Source organism: Crinia signifera, chromosome 1, assembly GCF_055691185.1.
Source record: "Crinia signifera chromosome 1, ASM5569118v1, whole genome shotgun sequence".
NCBI lineage: Eukaryota > Metazoa > Chordata > Amphibia > Anura > Myobatrachidae > Crinia > Crinia signifera.
Genome location: NC_139217.1, coordinates 288624418 through 288637269, shown reverse-complemented (window position 1 = coordinate 288637269; position 12852 = coordinate 288624418). Strand labels below are relative to the sequence as shown.

Here is a 12852-nt window from a genome sequence, read left to right as displayed (position 1 = left end):
TGGAAATACTCTTACAGCGGCCTAAATTATGTTAATTAATAATAACAGTGAGTTAATTAAGACTGCTAAAACTGCTGTATATAGAGTACATTCCTTTTGCGATTCAGAGAAGTTAAGTAGCAATAAAAGTCAATTTGTGATAGATCGATCTTCATAATAAGTGGAACGTTATCTTACACATTTATCTGGGTATTAACATGAAGAATGTATCTCAAACTATAAAGTATATTGAGTAGTTATTCTGATAGTATGTTCATAAGAGAATTCATTCTAATTACTGGTAAACCATTCCCAGGTTCCCATTGCAGGATAATCCTATATTCAGAAAAGGGTTTATATTGGAGAACATAGAGGTACACACAGTATAACTGCCAGACAAGAAGATAAAAGTATGTTGTTACAAGTTAGAAGGCTTCTCCAGGTAATCTATATTGCTGCTTAATTACACACACAGGGAAAGCTTCTACTAAATGTTCATTGTGTATAATTAAATAACTAGTCTTTTAATGCAATTTTTTAAAATCTTACACTGCAGTTCCTTAGATCAATTACCTTAGCTAATGTTATTAACACATTTTTTCTCAGGAAAATGTTAATCTGACAAAATAAGAGATTCTTAATGAAGTTTACGGGAAATAATGTTATGGGGATTTAAAACAGTAATTTTTTTTTGTTATAATCTTAAAGAAATAAACATTAGTTGTAAAACCTAATCTATTGTTATAGCGCACAGCATTTAACCCAGTGCAATATCTGGCAAGTCTCTGGATGTATAGTTATCCTATACATAAGCATGGTAATATGATTTGGTATTCTTCCATATTTTTGTATTCGTGAATCTCATTTAGGCAAATCAAATAATAATGAATGTTGTAAGGTGTGGGGCATCCACCAGCATACAGTCAGGGCTGGTGCAAGGTGCTGGAGCACCACTCCACCGGGGGGGGGGTGGTTTGATGCGGCCACCGCGTCGCTCCACCTCCATGGGGGGGTGTAGCGGGTGATGTGGCACTGCACGGGGGTTGGGTGGGGGTGTGGCGGGTGATGTGGTGATGGCACCAAGTCGTTCCAAGGGGGGTGGGTGGGGATCTGCTCCCAACTGCTGCCCTCCAGTGTCACATTTGTGATAAACCAGCTAAAAAAGCGAAATAATAGTTGTTCTAGTTAATTGGTAGGCATAACTGTCATTGCTTTATGAAGAACACACTGCATGGTTTCACAAATCCAATAAGATAGATCTGCTCAAATCAGATTTAATGAACATTGTTGCTTGTTTTTCCCATGCACATGCCAGCAGAACTTATTCTTAAACTTATATTGCTTTTAGGGGAAGGAGCGCTTTTAGATGTTGCAAAATGTGTTTTTAGCTCATACACGCTATTAGGGGTAAATTTACTAAGATGGGAGTTCTATTGAAGATGGGATGTTGCCCATGACAACCAATTCTACCTTGTTCTTCAACCATACATAAACTCTAATTGTGTTACACTGTAGAAAATATTAAGCATCAATAATTTGCAGGAAATACCCATAAAATAGCTATTTTCAGGGATTACCCACAAATATTAGGTATATCCAGGTTGAATGAGGTGGTGACCACAGCGCATATCAGAGTTATGTGCAGCAGTTCTCTATTTTCATTTAAAAAAGCAGCCTCGATAAGTTACTTTCTGGCACTTGACCCCCAATAGCTAATGCCATATTTAGATGGCATTAGCCATTGTGGTTGGTGGGCAACAATAGATCAAAAGTTTTGAAAAATATCCCATAAATATTTTTCGATAAATCGGCCTTATGCCAATGTTCAAAATTCACAACTTGTGTTTGACTGTAGTAATAATTATAATAATAGTGTGTCGAATGGTAACGTAGGTACATTATCAATATTATGGTATACTTCTGTCATTTCCTAGGGAAGGAGTAACTATATATGCTAGTGTTGCCCTGCTGTATATTAATTAAATACAAGAAAGAAGTACAGTAGGTACACTCATCTGAAACTAAAAAGATCTCATATATAGGATCAATGAATTCCTGTAAGACATCAATTACTCTTCATTTACCCAAAAATCCTATACATGGAATTAATTTGTAAATTGAATATAATTAATGTTGTTCTAATTGTTTTAAATAAAATATGCCTGAGGTAGATGTACAAAGCTTATTTTTGTAATAGAGCAGCAGCCATTACTATAACAGTGTAGTGAACCATGTGTGATTATGTATTCATTCTTACAAGGCTCTTTCGGTTTTGGTCAGGATTTCACTTAACACTCATTGAAATTCTCCTTCATCCCAAACGCGACACAAGAGCTACTTCAATTTCTTTCTTGAAGTCAATTGTATTTGTTCTGCAAATGACACACGTATGATGTGTTCTTATAAAATCGTATCACCAAGACAAGATGAACACTATACAATGAGCTGCTCTCACAGTTTATTGGTATAACTTTCTAGGTGCATGCATGTGTCTGATGCAGACCATGAGTATAAACAGGTTGTGTTCAATTCTAAAACAGCCTATTTTTAAAATGTATTTGACTGAGGTATGAGTGCCTTTTGAAACCAATCAATGTCTTCATCATCTAATTTACATACCATACTAAAGAAATTGGACTTTAGTCCAATTAGTATTAGAGTTGTTTGATCTTCTCTTATTATGTTATTGAAGGCAGGGTTCAAATCAGTTAGTGCCATGATGTGAAGAAGAGAGAAGGAAGTCACAGAGACAATGAAAGAAGCAGCGTCTTCTAGCCATATTTAGTATTTCGTTATGAGATAATTAGAATTAGAAAACATCCAAAGAAGAGCAACAAAGCTTATTGGGGGGATGGAGAATTTAAGCTACGAAGCGAGATTAAGCAAATGGACTATTCACACTAGAGAAGAGACGTTTAAGGGGGGCCATGCTCAACATGTACAAATATATCAGGGCCAATATAAGGAACTGTCAAACTCCCTTTTTTCTGTTAGAAAGGAATCTAGGACACAATAGATTTTGTTCATCTAAATGAAAAAAAATTCTTTACAGTCAGAGCAGTCAAACTTTGGAACTCTCATCCTGGAGAAGTGGTGTCGGCAGACACAATAAATTTGTTTAAAATAAGGTTGGATAAGCATTTATTGGTTAAAAACATCCATGGGTACAATTAAGAAACATAATTGGTCTTTACAAATATCAGAATATAATATACAACATGGGATAAGCTATTATAAACCTAGGTTGAACTATATCGACGAAACTAGGTCTTTATTCAGCCTTATCTACTATGTAACTATGAGAGAAGTGGCAGATTTGACCGAATGGCTGCAGGACTGTAAAATCTGTCACTGCTGTGTGGCACTGTCCACACTGTGATTGCCAGTAATTTCCTATTGGAAGTCTTACCTGCAAGTCATCAGCAGGTCTGGCAGTCCCATTGGGAGTTGTTTTCTCCATCTGGGACTGCCACATCAGGCTGCAAATATTAGAGACCTGGATTCCAGAAGGAATCCACTACCTGCCTGGTAGTCAGCCTTAGCTGGCTCCTATGGGCTGCAGCCGATGAAGTCCATAGAAGCCAGGGTTTTGCACATGTGCAGTCAAGCAACCACATGTGTGCATTAGCCATTCCCAGCTCCTTTCAGCTCCACTGTGCAGGTGCTTGGACCTGGCCGGTGGCAAGGGAACTCCTCACCTTTTCCAAATAAGACTATGTTGCCAAACTACAGAATACAGTATACCCTAATGGTCCAGGTTTAAAGTATATCCATGCTTTGACACAGGTGACTTTATTAGTACCTCAGTTAATTTGATTTGACTATCCTTTGCTAAGCCATGCATATCTTTAAAAACTGGACCTTTATGGTACCTTGAGGACTGCGTTTGGGAACCACTGCCTTATACTATAACAAAATGTGAAACAAACAGAAAATTTTTAGCACAAGAGTAAATTACAGCAGATCAGTGATGTAATTGTCAAAAGAAACACACACAGTACATATACCTGATTTTTCACATGTTCAGTAGCCAAAATGTTGAATTCTGCAAGATGCATATGCATATCCTCAGAATCATGCTATAACTATTTTGCTGCTACCTAACTCATGCATATTTTATATAGTTTTGCATATGGATATTCCTTTTTATATTCACTGCATTTTGTGTATACACTGAAATGGCTTAATATTGGATTAAGTTTAGTAGCATCAGTTTTGAAAGCTCAGAACATTTAAAAACATCCTAAGCATATTCAATAATTACTGATTATGTTTTTATTTCTATATCTTTTTAAGTTTAGTCTCCTGTGAATAGGGGAGTAATTAGAACCCTGGGGTAGTCTTTACACTCATTGGGAAGTATTCAATCCATGCAGAATTTTCAGACAGTTGGAAAATTAGCAATTTTCTCTGATTTACAGATGAATTTACATTCTGCCTATTCAATCCTATTCAATACAAGTACCACTTTTTCAACTGTTGGTAAAATCGGCACGGTCGAAAAACATGTGGATTGGCAAATTACTTGCCGATCCACATTTTGAAGCAAACAAATTGTCTGTTTTGACTAATTTCCATTCCATCCAGATTCTACTTAGACCTGGAAGAAAAGCCGTCCGAAAATGGCCACATTGAATAGGTATGTCCAGAGTTTTTCAGCTAGCCAAAAAATTCTGAATATTCAAGATCTACATCTCAGCTGCTAATTCTTATAAATGTGCAATTTGTAGAACAAAACTTCTACTTCTTACTAGTGTGATTCCTTTGAGTGGTTGATTTGTGCTGGCTCAGTCCTGTGCTCTGGACTTGAACCTTAGGAATGTTAGGGACTCAACTAATGAGTTTGAGTGGCCATGGTAGGTTGGCCCATGCTTTTGGCCAAAATGTATTCTAAGAACCTCAATTTCACTTCCTGTTACATTATAGAATCTGGAATTATAGAATTATAGAATTTCACTTCATGTTTCATTATAGAACTCTGATTACCAGCGTTCTTAATTCTTAGAGTATGCACATGCATTTATTGTGAGGCATTACAAGTTTCAGCATGCTTGCTCCTCTTACTATGTTTAAAAGGAGGGTGTACAGTCCAAACACACACACCCCCCATATACACAAGGGTGTGATTCAGAATCATCCCCAAACACAGTTTAATATACTGTACAGTATTGTATAATAAATCAGGCAAAAAAATGTCAACATAAAAAAAGAAAAGTGATACTGTCTCAATAGCAATACAAATGTGATTTGATTCAGATGCTGCTAATCTAGTTCACCTTATGTATCTATCATCAGGAAGTGTTCTCTGTACTCCCATATAAATGCATAAAAGTTGGTAGCTTAGTGTGAAGCTGTTTCAGTCTGAGCCATTAACACTATGCTTCGGAGAAAATACATCTGTAATCACCATAGAAAACCAATTGCTTCTGCTCATCAGTCTGGAAAGGGTTATAAATCAATTTCAAATTAGACTGAAATCCATTTTTTTACACGAAGTAAGAATTTTTAGAAATGGAGGACATTGAAGGCAGATACTATTTTTTTCCATTAGTGGCTGTTCCAAAATTTTTTGAAAGATCAGAACAGAAATTGCCTTTGCCCTGCCATAGTGTCTGCTGTCTTGGCTGGTCTGCTGCAATATTTATTTACTAATTTTTAATACCAGACTAAGCACAGAGGCATGGGGATGCTTAAAATCTGGAAGGGCCACCTGTGTTTTTTTTAAACATACTTTAAAGCTTTATTAACTCAACAAAGCCTGCACAAATCAAAGTAATCTGTGCAATTCTTTAAATCCATCAAAAATTCAAGGAACATTTTTGTCACGTTTGAGGCAGCATAGGAACTTCACCATCAATGGGTATTTATGACATTAAAACTGATGCTTAGTAAATGCTGATTTTTAGACTGCAATCTGCTGTTGGTGTATATTGGTTTGCTATTGACAACAAAGCTGATGCTTTGTAAATGTACCCCATGTGTCAGACAACTGAAACATGATATCCTACAGTAAGCATCTTCTACAAATCTACAACTGTATAAGAAACTGGTGTCCAACTTTGTACCAGCCTCAAAATATCTAATGCATTTACAAAACCACTAATTAATGAAGAAAATACTGTATAAAAATCATTCAAGGCTGGGTTAATAGACTCTACTTGAAAAAGATTCCAGCTAATAGTAGTCCAAAAACAACACTTTCAATATAAAAAAGCCATCTTAGAAAAATAATACTTGTAAAGAGTAAAAAATAAGCTAAAGGCAGCCGTCTGTCCATAGCTAACAATGGCATACCTCTCACCATGACTCTCTCCAGTAGGGACACAATGCTGTACTCCTGGACTTTCCTCTTAATGCATGATTACCCTCATCTGTGTTGAACAGGTTAATTAATAAGAAAGGTGCTTCAACACAGGTGATGGCGATCATACATTAAGAGGGAATTGCAGGAGCAGAGAAATGTGTCCCTCCTGGAGAGGGTCATGTTCGGAGGTATGCAATGATGTTATAAACGTTATATCAGTGTGTACAACTAGTAAACCTATTTCATGTGTAGTGACAACTGCTTGCAAAATTGGGGCCAGGTTGTTCAAAAGGCAGCAAGATGATCATTAATACATTAAGGGCCTAATTTAGGTTGGCTTGCAAAATCAAAAATCTCTCTCTAATGGGCAAAACCATGCGCACTGCAGGTGAGGCTGATGTAACATGTGCAGAGAGCATTACATTTGGGTGGGTGCGTTCAAACTGAAATCTAAATTGCAGTGTGAAATTAAAGCAGCCAGTATTTACTCTGCACACAAACAAAATAACTCACCCAAATCTAACTCTCTGCATGTTACATCTACCCCACCTGCAGTGCACATGGTTTTGTCCATTAAAGAAGGAGTTTGCTTTTGCAAACCATCCTGATTCCCCCCATAAGTATGTATATATGGAAGCATAGAGGACATTAATGACCTTGTTTAGTGTACTGCAGGCTGCAATTTTGAAGCCCCATTTTATAAATACAAGTACAATACAACTATAGTTACTGTACAAGACTGTAACCTAAAATGTGAATTTACAGTAACCTAAATGCTTTACTGTTTTATGACAAACTTCCCCATGCACCAACTGATGTCCATCAGACAATGGTTTGCCAAGTTTAGTGTGGAAGAAACTGACTATACAAAACATCGATTTTAACCCCATTTAAGAGCTTTGGGATTAATTGGAATGCTGAATATGAGTCAGATCTTATCACTGCTTGGCCTCACGAATGGTTTTGTGGCACAAATAAGTTCCACTATCTACTGGAAAGCCTTAACAGAAAATATGGATCTGGTATAGCAGAAACATCATATAACACTACAGTTATACCCGTTGTTTTTTAAAGAAAATAATAAACAAGACCATACTGTAAAGTGTGATGTTCATGTTCCCACATATTTTGGACACATAGTATATATCAAAATTTGTGTAAGTATACCTAGAACCCTGTCGACCTTGTTGACTGTCTACCCAACGTTGTCGACCTAATGATTGTCGGCCTAAGTCAGGTTGACAATACGTCCGTATCCCCACAATATACCCCAGCCTCGTGATGTTGATGATCATGACATGGGTTTAGTTGAAAAGAAGGGTTTAAAAACAAAAAGCTGACATTCTTACTTCTAAGTTTGTATCTACTAAGTTTGTAACTACTGTACTAAATGTGTACTTACTAATAGAGTGGCACAAACAGCATTCTTCCTCCCAACCACCCCCAGTCCGTGTTAGGCTAAGCTGGTCAACGTTCAGCAAATTCACCAGATTTGGGTACAGGGAATGCTAAAAACCTGTATCCCTTCCTTAGGGAAGAAAATAACCTTTTTGGACATACTAATGCATGTAGACGTAGCATGGACTACCATAGTAAATAACAATGTATTATTCTAGCACTAAATCTATCACAATTATCATTTATGCTTATTGGCTAAACAGTATAGACCCTACATGAGCAAGTAATGAACTACTGTACACTGTATCAATGAAGTTCACTGTAGCAATCAATCAATGAACCTAAGATCTGCATGACCCTACAGTAAATCAGATGCACTTTATTGATCTACAGTATCTCTACCAGACATATACAGTTTTAATTAGGAAAAAAAAACAGTTTGTATCCCAATTGCACACTGAATGAGAAATATACATATAATAATCAGATAATTCAGAGATCTTGGTTGCATATATCTGCAGATATAGGGCTAAGCCCCCAGGCCGTACGTAAAGGCATCTCTGTCACTGGGGGTCCCTTACAATTTGTATGGGTCTGGGGTGTGGGCCCCCAATATGCCGGCACAGGGTGACTGTATTATCTGATTATTATATGTATATTTCTCATTCAGTGTGCAATTGGGATACAAACTGTTTTTTTTTTCCTAACCAGATTTACCCCTCCCTGTTGGCACATGAATGACATTACCTCTGATTGAGCAGCTTGCCAATAAAAGTGTTATATACAGTTTTAAATTAATCTTATATTAAACTCAGTATTATACATTATTTTTCTAAGCAAACTCAGGGAACCAAAGCAGATCGTAAGCTGAACTTAAATAAAACTACTTAATAAATAAAAAAGAAACACAGGATAGTGGGGCAGATGTATTAAGCCTTAACAAGAGATAAATTCAAGGGTGATAAAGAGAGATAAACGTCCAGCCAATCGGCTCCTTACTGACTATTTTCAAACACAGCCTGTAACATGGCAGTTAAGAGGTGATTGGCTGGACGTTTATCTCTCTTTATCCCCCTTGCATTTATCTCTTCTTAAGGCTTAATACATCTGCCCCAGTGTGTTTAACAGACAATTGTGTACTAGCAAACATACAGAATGTAATAAGAAACATGTTATTTCTAAGAAGAAAAATACACATGGCATATATGCAAATTTATATTCTTCGGAGACAGTGACATGAATACCATAAATCAGAAGTTACCACACAATGTAATAGCAGAGGACATGTTTAATCTTATTGTGATAGAAAACAGTTCAGGGAAAAATACTTGACACATAGGGCCAAATGTAATAAGGTGAGAGTTTCAGAAAGTGAGAGATTTTGGGAGAGTTTTCTGCTTTTTTTTAAAGCAGCGATCAATTACACTGCAAAACCAGGTTGATTTTGCCATGTAATTGATCGCTGCTTTAAAAAACATGGGAAAACTCTCCCAAAATCTCTCTTTTTCTGCAACTCTCACCATATTACACATTTGGCCCATAATGTTGTATTATTTCTATAGTATATAATACTGGACCTTTGTATGTCTTAGCTATACTGTATGTGTGCAATTTGATAATATAGTCATTTGCATTACATGTACATTTTAAACCTTTGCTCTATGAAGCTTAGCAAAAAAAATTATCATAATTTAATATCACTTGGCCCATACTCCATATATTCTATACATAATAATAATAATTATTGTTATTACTGCTTTCATGAGCAACATTATTATATAGTCTCAAGTAGGACAGTAGCTGCGCATAGTGCTGCAGATAATATTATAATCAGAAGCACTGGAGAAAGAAAAAGTCAACATAATGCATAATGCATGTTACTCTGAGAGATAATTGTGTTTCAACATGAGATTGTACCGTTCCGTACCAAAGTACAAAGAAGGAAATGATATTCTGCATGCAGATGAAACTCCATCCACTTAGCGAGGAAGGTCTATTATGTAACAAGGCTGCACATTGCTGTAATACATTTGTGGCAGAAAAGAAACAGATGTAATTCAATAGACAGACATATTTGCTTTTTAGAATTTAGGACATGGCAAAGACTCTATGGGAATATGAATTAATTTTACACATATTATTTATTACGTTCTGATATGCTAATCACTTGTTAGGCAAGAAAAGTGTATTTAGAATAAATGTAATAAAAAATTTAATAAAAAGTAAACTCTTCTGACTTGTAATAGCAAAAAAAAAAAAAAAAAAAGGAAAAATAATCACTTTGCAACTTGAAAGCCAATATTATCCACTGTAGTTCTGCACCAGAATTAAATTATCAAAAATGTAGAACATACTGTAAGTCTACAATTAGTTAAGGCTTAGTATTGTAATGGGGTAGTATTATATTCTTTAGCTACTGAGTTTTTTTTTAGGCCATGGTAACCAATGTTATCCAAAAATTCATAATGATTACTTTCTTACATGCAAAAAAAGTATACCCCTGGGCCAATAGCATATTAACAGACTGCAACAAAGTAAAGGTGCGTACATACTCTGGTCGCTGATGAAAAGGAGAAACTGAGCAATATATTGCTCAGCCATATATTGCTAGCAATATATGGCTGAGCAATATATTGCTCAGTTTCTCCTTTTCATCAGCGACCAGAGATGGTCACTGATGAGAAGAAACCTCTGCCGGGGAAGCCGCAGAGGTAATCAGCTGGTCGCAGGAGCAAGCTCCTGCGAACGCGATTAGAACGGGGCTGAAAATGGGAGCGCGCACCCGGCGATTTATCGCCGGGGCACACTCTTATCACTGGCAATATGGTCGCCAGCGGCCATATTTCCAGCGATTTCAGCCCCTATCGCCCCCATGTCTACACAGCTTCAGGGCATGATTCTGGGTTGGCTCGGTAAGCAGTGAAAATCGCTGCTTATGAAGTGCTAACACATCCCCCTCACAACCCTCCAATTTCTCCTGGTTTGCATACAATTCCAAATGTGGGAGGTGTATGCATGTGCAAGACCTATTGCTGTATGCAGAAAACTCCCTGCAGTGTAATACGCAGTGACCACTAAGCTGCAGCCTGACATTTGAGAGTGGTCCCGGGCAGTGTCATGCCCCCGTTTCCTGTCAGTGCTGAGTGTTTCAATGTAGATTTACTGGCCTTGGCTATGCATGTGAGATGGCCAATCTGTGTAACCTGAGGGTTATACATGCGGATCACATAAGCATGCAGGGAGTCTCTATTAACACAAGACACCACATGCAGCCTTGGCTAATTTTCACACAGCAGCTGGCGTGGCCTCACAAGCGCAGACATTGCAGGGAGGCCATGCCTCATTTCCCTGAGGACATCATTTTTGGGAATGTGTGCAGTGGGGCTGAGCAGGAGTCCCATCTCTGGACATCAGAATGTTGGCAGGTGTGATAATGTGGAATATTATGTCATGGACAGTAAGGATTACAGCTCCAACTTGTAAGTTACAGTGGTGTAGGTATACCCCTTGTGCAGTGCTCAGTATTGAGGGCCCTGGGCAAATCAATGATCTAGGGCTGATAAACAACTGATCACGGGAACCAATATAAAATGTGTATGCATGCATGTGTGTGTGTATGTGTGTGTGTGAAAGAGAGAGATTGTGTATTTTTAAATTAAAGCATTTTAGTACGATTGATAATTGTTATGTTTATAACGATGTAAATGTACTAAACCCACCATCGGCAATCTTTATGCCCCACACTTTAGCAACTTATTTAAAACCTTAACCTACTTAACACTAAAATAACGAGACAGACACAAGTGCTGACGTTTCAAAATACAAGGTGTGTCTATTAAATTCCAGGACTGTACTTGTAGTTAATTAATAAAAATGTGTAGGAACGCGTCATCATGCGGATGTGATAGCGTAACCAATGAGGCGCGAAGGTGGAACAAATGCGCAGTGATTGCATCAGCATTTCCGGTTTGAGGAAGGTAAACGCAGGTGGTTCATTAGAGCGCTTGTCACGGTTTGTGCCACCTAATCAAACTGTCAACAAAGAGTACTATGAAGCTGTTTTGCATCGGTTAGTTAAACGAGTACACCGTGTGCGACCGAATATGGATAAAGGCAGCTGGCTCCTACTGCACGACAACGCAAGGCCCCACTGTGCTCTCAATGTGAAGCGCTATTTGGCAAAGCATGACATCATAGAGGTTAATCATCCTCCGTATTCTCCTGATTTGTCACCTCCTGATTTTACTTGTTCCCAAAACTTAAGGCTGCTCTGAAAGTGCATCGATTTCAGGACGTAGAGGAAATAAAGAAAAATGTAACCGCTCAACTTCGAAGCATATCTTCACAGGACTACGAAGCGTGTTTCCAGAAATTGTACCGCCGTGCACAAAAGTGTGTGAGTGCCGGAGGTGATTATTTTGAGGACTATTAAACTTATGTTTGTTTGTTTTTTATTATTAATTCCGTTGTATTAGCCCCAGTCCTGGAATTTAATACACACACCTTGTATGATGTCAAATTTATTAATTGACAGCTATGACTATAAAGGGTGGCGGCCCTAAAGAAAGGTCATAAAAAAGAGAGGGGCAAGATCACAACACACCATTCATACATCGTTGATGTCCAACTCTCCCCTCACAACCCACCTGTGCAGCTGGAGAAGCCAATCCCCTGTCCAAGGGGCATGGGCTAGCAACATATCGATGTCGGGAGAGTGCACCCCACAATCTTCACACAATTTCATTTAAACAAGGACCGTTCTTTACCGCCGCCAAGAAAAATATAAAATTAAGGAGGGAGGGTGGGGAAATTCAGACCAGAGATGAAGATCACCTGACTTCCTGACTATTCCTAGCTCAAGGAACTCCTACCTTGATCCCTAATTGGCTATCACTGATCTTGTCATAACACCCTAGCAACTCACTACCTAAAGTGCAGGCAGCTCAGACTCTTTCGGTGGTTTATATCACCTCTTGCTTAATCAGCCCTCAGTTTACTTTTTGAAATGAAATCTGTTTCTTTTAAGTATCTAAGTTAAGTTTTATATATCCCAATACTTGTTTAAAAACACCTATGAGAGCAAGTTGGCTATTAGCCATTTATTTTCTCCTAGTGTTTCTGATAATTCCGACAAAATATGTTTTTGGCACTGTACTGATCACTGTGATTTT

At 37.7% G+C, this 12852-nt stretch overlaps 1 protein-coding gene across 17 annotated transcripts in view; it reads left to right on the top strand.

Annotated features, from left to right (window-relative positions):
* Window positions 1-12852, top strand: part of LINGO2 (leucine rich repeat and Ig domain containing 2) — a 1326410-nt gene that overhangs the window by 671392 nt on the left and 642166 nt on the right. For 2 of the 17 annotated variants that reach the window (XM_083185722.1, XM_083185704.1), the window contains one exon: window positions 296-421. The exons of the other annotated variants lie outside the window; for them this stretch is intronic. The gene's annotated coding sequence lies outside the window, so the exon portion shown is untranslated. The remainder of the gene's footprint in view (window positions 1-295; window positions 422-12852) is intronic. 17 annotated transcript variants of the gene reach the window in all.